The following is a 6,219-nucleotide window of genomic DNA, read 5'->3' as shown; positions in this document are numbered from 1 at the left end:
AGGAACCATATTCTGTGTATTAATGAGCTGCCCACAAATCTGATATAAAAGTTCTGGAAAATCAAACCATATCTTCAGGAAAAAAAATATGGCATAGCTCTCCTGGGACTGTTTGCCAGTTTAGAATTTAAGTAGGTGAAGCGTTAATAATACTCCCCTATCAAAATTCCCTACATACATTTAATAGGCATATTGAGAGAATTCAGAACTCTCTTCCTTGATGGACAGTTCACTTTGCGAGGGAAGGGATTTTTTAAAACTTGGAAAGAGTATTCTAATGTACTGCCTACATAATATAGTAATATAGTTCCTGGGGAAACTATCAGCAGACTATCTTCTCACTGTCCCCATAACCTACTGATACATGCTTTCTCCTACTGATATGTGCTTTCTTCTTTCATCCCACACCTATATTTGCTAGAAGACCTTCACAGAACTCCTTGTACTTTAGACAGTATTATCTTTGCTCACAAAACAAATTTATCAGTAATATGTACATAGTTGGAACCATGACTTGCTCCAGAAATCAGTACTTCTCCTTGAGGATGGGTTCTCTTTCAATTGATCCTGGAGAGGATGGGACAAAATTGGCTAATTTTGCCTCTCTGCAGCATTTTGTATTGATGGGAGTTCTGCATTATATAAGAGCTTCCCCATGGTCTGGACTGGAAAAGCCAAAATCTGCTATTCTTTGGGTGCGGACTAAGTTCTACAACACGATTATGGCAGTGGAGTCCCTTAGGAAAATTTGATGTTTGAAAAGGATATATGGTAGACTATAGGTTTGGCTTCTTAGTCTTTGCCAGCATGTGGTTGACATTATGCTTTTGACATACCTAATATTTTGTTCAGTCTGCAAGATGGTATGTTAAACACAAAGTTGTGTAATAAAATTAATCACTCCAGCAAACCCTGTATTGTTTGGAACTCTTCCGTAGTCTTTCGAAGCTGATAGATTGTCTGCAGTGCACAGCACTTCCGGCTGCACCTGTTGTATATTCTTGGGACACATACTAATTTCTGTTGACACGAAGATTATTAGGGCTGCCATTGAGCCACTGCACAATAATGTAGATAAACATATTTTTGAGAGGGAGCCGCGCATCCCACATCCACCTTTCTGACTTCAAATGCGCAGCAGGAGATTACATAGTAACACTGAACGTGTGTCACAAAATTAAAGCCTAAGTGATGATCTGCTTTTTTAAAAAAAGTCTTTGCATATTGTATGTAGAACTTCTTATAGTCATTATTCTTTTGCCTTTTCTCAAATATGATTTATTTTCTCAGTTCAGAAGCCAGATTTAGCATAGGATGTGTAGTTCCATTATTATTTTCCTGATACATTTTAAGTCAATGTGGCTGTCAAGGAGGACAGGGTTTTTAAAACTCTCTCTCCTGGCATTATTTTTACACTAAAAATTTCCACCACTACCTCTCCCAAGCTGCTTTTATGCAAACTGGAAGATTTATAGGTACCCATATTTTTCTCCCTGCAGGGAGAAAAGCTGTCTGAGAATAGTGAATTTCATGACATGATAAGAGTTAAGAATTGTTAAAAAAAAAACCACCCTCCCAACACACACGTCTTCTCCTATAAATCATGCAACTAAATAAAGTATAGTTCTGTCTTTACACTGTCTGTGCTCAACACTCTTTCAGTTCAGTCTTAAGCAGAGTTATACTCTTCAAGTCAGCTGAAGTTGTTACTAGTTTTTTGGTTATTTAATGCCATCAGTTTTCATTAGATTAATTTAAATCAGAACAAAATCAGTTAACCGTGAAGCCAAGCCAGTAAAGTTAATCATGTTTTAGCATGACTTCAAGAGACAGTAGAAAATGGGGATTGTGGAGTCAGTCTGTCTTGGAGGGGGTTGCACTTCCTCTGAAGGAGCAGGTTTGTAGCTTGAGGGTGCCATAGGATCCTTCTAGGGTTGGAGGCTCAGGTCTCCTTTGTGGCATATAGTAGCTTTTTATCAGCTCCGGTTGGTTGGCCACTTACAAACATTCCTTAAAAAGCATGATCTGGCTTTGCTCACATCAGATTACTGTAATGTGCTCTAGGTAAAACTGCCTTTGAAAATGGTCTGGCAACTTTGGCTAGTCCATAATGTGGGAGCCATGCTATTGTCAGGGGTTGGTTATTGGGATCATATACCCGCGTGCTGAAAAATATGCACTGATTACCTATCTGTTCCCAGACACAATTGAAAGAGCTGTTTTGTAAGGTCTAATTGACTTGGGTCCAGGGCACCTGAAGGTTCATCTCCTCCCATATTATCAAGCCTACCAGTTAAGATCTGCTTCTCAAGCCCTGTTTTCTGTGCCCCAGCCTTCAGAGATGAGGGAGGTTGCAAGTAGAGACAGGGCATTTGCTGTGGTGGCCCCTTGCCTCTGGAATGCCCTCCCCCTTGAGGTTTGCTTGGCTAGTACTTTGCTTTCTTTTACGGGTCAGGCCAAAACCCATTTTTAAAAACCCAGGCTTTTAATTAGAGGTTTTATCTTACCAGCTTTTTAAATGGACTGCTTCTGTTATATGGATCGTTTTTACGCTATTTATGTCCAATGGTTTGTTTTTGGATGGCTTGTTTTAATATTGTTACATTGTTTCAATTGTAAGCCATCTGGAGGAGAACTTTAAAGAGGTGGCACAGAGATATCCTGACTAAATACATTAATAGGAAAGTAATAGTAGGAGAGGAAGAATTAAGCAAGGTGGTTTTGGGTAAAGTGTGTTTTTGGGGAAGCTGCAGTATAGATATTCTAGATATGAGGTATAAGAGAGCCAAGGAAACTGGGCAAATTCTACTAAGGAAGCAGGAGACAAGAAGCCCAACTGAAGTGAAGTAAAATTTAGAAGCAGAGTAGGAATATAAACATGAATATAAGATCTGCAGAAAAAATTTGTTGAGACCTGAATGTTGGATAGAATTTTTTTACCCTATAAACCTCTCCTGCACCATTGTACCCATTCCCATGAACACCTCATTTTAACTGCAGGTTAAAAAGAAAATTAAGCTAAATGCCGGGGTGTGGGGGTGGGTAATGGTTAGAAGGCCAGGCTAGGATCTGGGAGACATAGGTTCAGTCCCCACTCTGGCATCAAAGCTTGCTGGATGACCGTGGGCCACTTTCAGCCTACCTCACAGAGGTTTCGAAAGGTTGGAATAGAGGAGAGGAGAATGATGTCAGCTGCTTCAGGTCCCCATTGGGGAGAAAGGCGAGTGTAACCAAAGCGAATAAATAAATAAATCTTCTGCTTTCCTCTACTGTGGAATGTTCTTGGTGAAGGGCAAAAGTAACATGAAATGCTACAGATAGTGGTCCAGGTTGTGGCCTGGATGCAACATGCCACTTTCAGTGCAGCACAGAGCAGGAGAGTTAAAGCCCTTTAGATTACAGATCCTAGGAAGGTATTGCTAATCTTGATGTCAGGGTGCCTCCGTAGGTTCTGGTTACTATGGTTACCAACTTCAGCTGGCTTACCTTTCACAGAGACCCGAAAATGAAAAATGAACGGCAGTGGCTAGAACAAAGAAGCTGCGTATTTTTGCAGACGCAATAACTAAGTCTAGCTGACTCAGTGTATTTGGGGTTGAAATGGTTAGGAACCATGTCTGTTATGAGTGGTAAAGAGAATAGCAGAATTAAGCCTGACGAGACTTTTTAAGTAGTATGCAACATTTTGTGGCCAAGTGCTGAATTTTTAAAAGGACTTTTTAGTACAGGATATAGTATATTTAACTCTTGGGAGCTGCATTCATTCTGAGAGGATCTGATTAAGAGGAAACCTTAACCCATACATTAATTTCATTTTTGGGGGGGGGGAAATCCAGTGTATTTTTGGTGTACTGCCATACTGACCATATACAACATGTTTTACTACTTTGTCATGGTCAAAGCATATCAGAGAATCAGAATGTAGAGAATTGGTTTTGGGGGGAGGGAAACAACCTGACAGCTAGCTTCAGGAAGGAAAGGGTAATATATCCATATACTTTGTTTCTCTTAACCCAACTTCACAAAGAGGAATAAATGCAGTTCAGGAGGTTCAGAATGCTGCAGCTTGACTTTTGACAGGGATTAGTTGATAGGAGTGTATTTCACCTATTTTGAAACAACTGTATTAGCTGCCAATTTGTTTTGGAGTTCAACTCAAGGTGATGGTTTTGACCCTTAAAGCCCTTCACAGCCTGAAGAACAGTCTCTTCCCATATGCAGCCATGGTTCTCTAGTTGCCACCCGCTAGCTGTTCCCTCTCTTAAAATAACCCACTAGGCATCTATTAGAGCCCTTCCTTCTCTGTAATGGATCCCAGCTTCTGGAATAGGCTTCCTCAGGAGGTGAGGGGGATACCATCTTTAGAACTTTTTAGGAGACACTGTAAGTTTTTTGGGGGGGGGCAAGGGATTTTAGTGGGGTTTAAGTTGTGGACATTTTCATTCGTAGAGGGATTAATGGTTTTTGTTGTTGTTATTATTTTGTATGTTTTAAAACTTGGGGTTGTAAGTTGCCTTGAGCCACAACAGCAAGACTGTTCAAGATCTGGCAAACCTGGGCTGTTCAGGACAGGGCAAATGGAATCCATTGTTGAGAGGTTGCATATCTTTGAATTCAAGATGCTGGGAACATAACCATAGGGGAAGGCTGATTCCATTGCCATAGGCCTGTTGTGGCTATTGGTTTCATGTCCTGCTTGGATGCCTACTAAGGCATCTGGCTTATCATGACTGGATATGGAAAGTAGGATTAGATGGGCTTGGTTTGCAGAAAGGCACTATGTAGGTTCTTGTGTGGAAATGGAAGTAGGGACGAAAGTAGGGGTGCTCAACATCCTCCAGTTCACACAAATGTGGGAGGTCCCTCAGGTCTCCAGAAGAATGCCCCCTCTCTGAACCTGGCCCCATTATTTGGGTCTATTGATCCACTTGGGGGTGAGGCTCAGCATTAGATATAGGACAAGTGGGGGCCCACGAGCCAAGTGGGAGCCCAGCACATCTCCATGCCTCTGCAGCTGCTCTGCCACAACAGCGGAGGTGTCCAGGAGCAGCTCTGCCTGGAGCGTCTCATGGACACCACTGCTACTGGGCCAGGTCTAGAGTGGCTTTAAGACACTGCTGGGCCTGGACATCGCCACTGCTAGCTCTTCAAAAGGAAGGTCAATCTACTGTTTGCACAAGCGCAGACAACCCTCTTTAATTGGGGGGGGGGTTTAAATCTCCCAATGTATCTTTTTAAGGTGTCAGGTGTTTCTGCAGATCTGAGGGTTCCCTACATTTACAAAACTATCTGTTTACAGTCAGTATGGCCATGATCCTCAAATTTAGCTATCTGCAGATTGGGCCACACTTAACTATTATAATATAAGATGTTTACAGGGTTCTATTTTACTGTCACTCTGCAGCATGATCAAAAGGAAGATATAGAGCTCCTTCTATGGCTCATGTTGAGTTATAGAAGATGAACTTAATGCTCTGGGACTGTGGCTGCCAACAGGCCTGGAGAAATATGTCCTATTCATTTAACCCATGTGTGGAAATTGGCATCAGAAGCTTTCGATGGCAAGGAGATAAATAAATCCTATTATATCTCTATTACAGGACAGGGCATTTTTTCTTTTTCTAGGAAGCTGACACCCTAAATACATTTAAGATGCTAGTCATTTTATCAGTTTGGGGTAGCATTTTATCTCTGAAAATGCTTGGGCTGGAAACCCAGTTTGAAAAAGAGAAAAAGCTGTCTGTAGCCAAATGCTCTCTTTAACATTGCATGAGTCTATTTCTGTCTTTTGCTAAAATATTAAAATTTTAACAATGCAGCATCTTGTGCTTTTTCTGTAAATGCTTGTTTGTCAATATAGGCTTGACGTATATGAATGTTAACTCTGGTATTACCTTCCTCGATGCTGGACATTTGCAGTTTCCTTTCATAAAATCATGGACAGACTTGTAAATTATTGATCTTTAACTTATGACCACTTCCTTCCTTTGACCTCTCTGCTCTTGTTCCTTGCAGGTTTTTATAGCATCCTAACTTAGCAGAAGAATGTGGTCAAGAAGCAGAAGAGGCGTTGTGGTTCATTCTGAAAGCTCTAGCAGTTCAGTATTGTGGCGAACACGTGGTCACTGGGGGAAGTGACCAGTCTGATAGTATAAATTTGGAAACGTCCTTGCAAGATATCAGCCATACATTTTTTGTTTGACGATGTTGGTATTTTCA

The sequence above is a fragment of the Euleptes europaea genome, chromosome 4 (assembly GCF_029931775.1).
Source record: "Euleptes europaea isolate rEulEur1 chromosome 4, rEulEur1.hap1, whole genome shotgun sequence".
In the NCBI taxonomy this organism is placed as follows: Eukaryota; Metazoa; Chordata; class Lepidosauria; order Squamata; family Sphaerodactylidae; genus Euleptes; species Euleptes europaea.
This window is presented reverse-complemented; position numbering follows the sequence as displayed.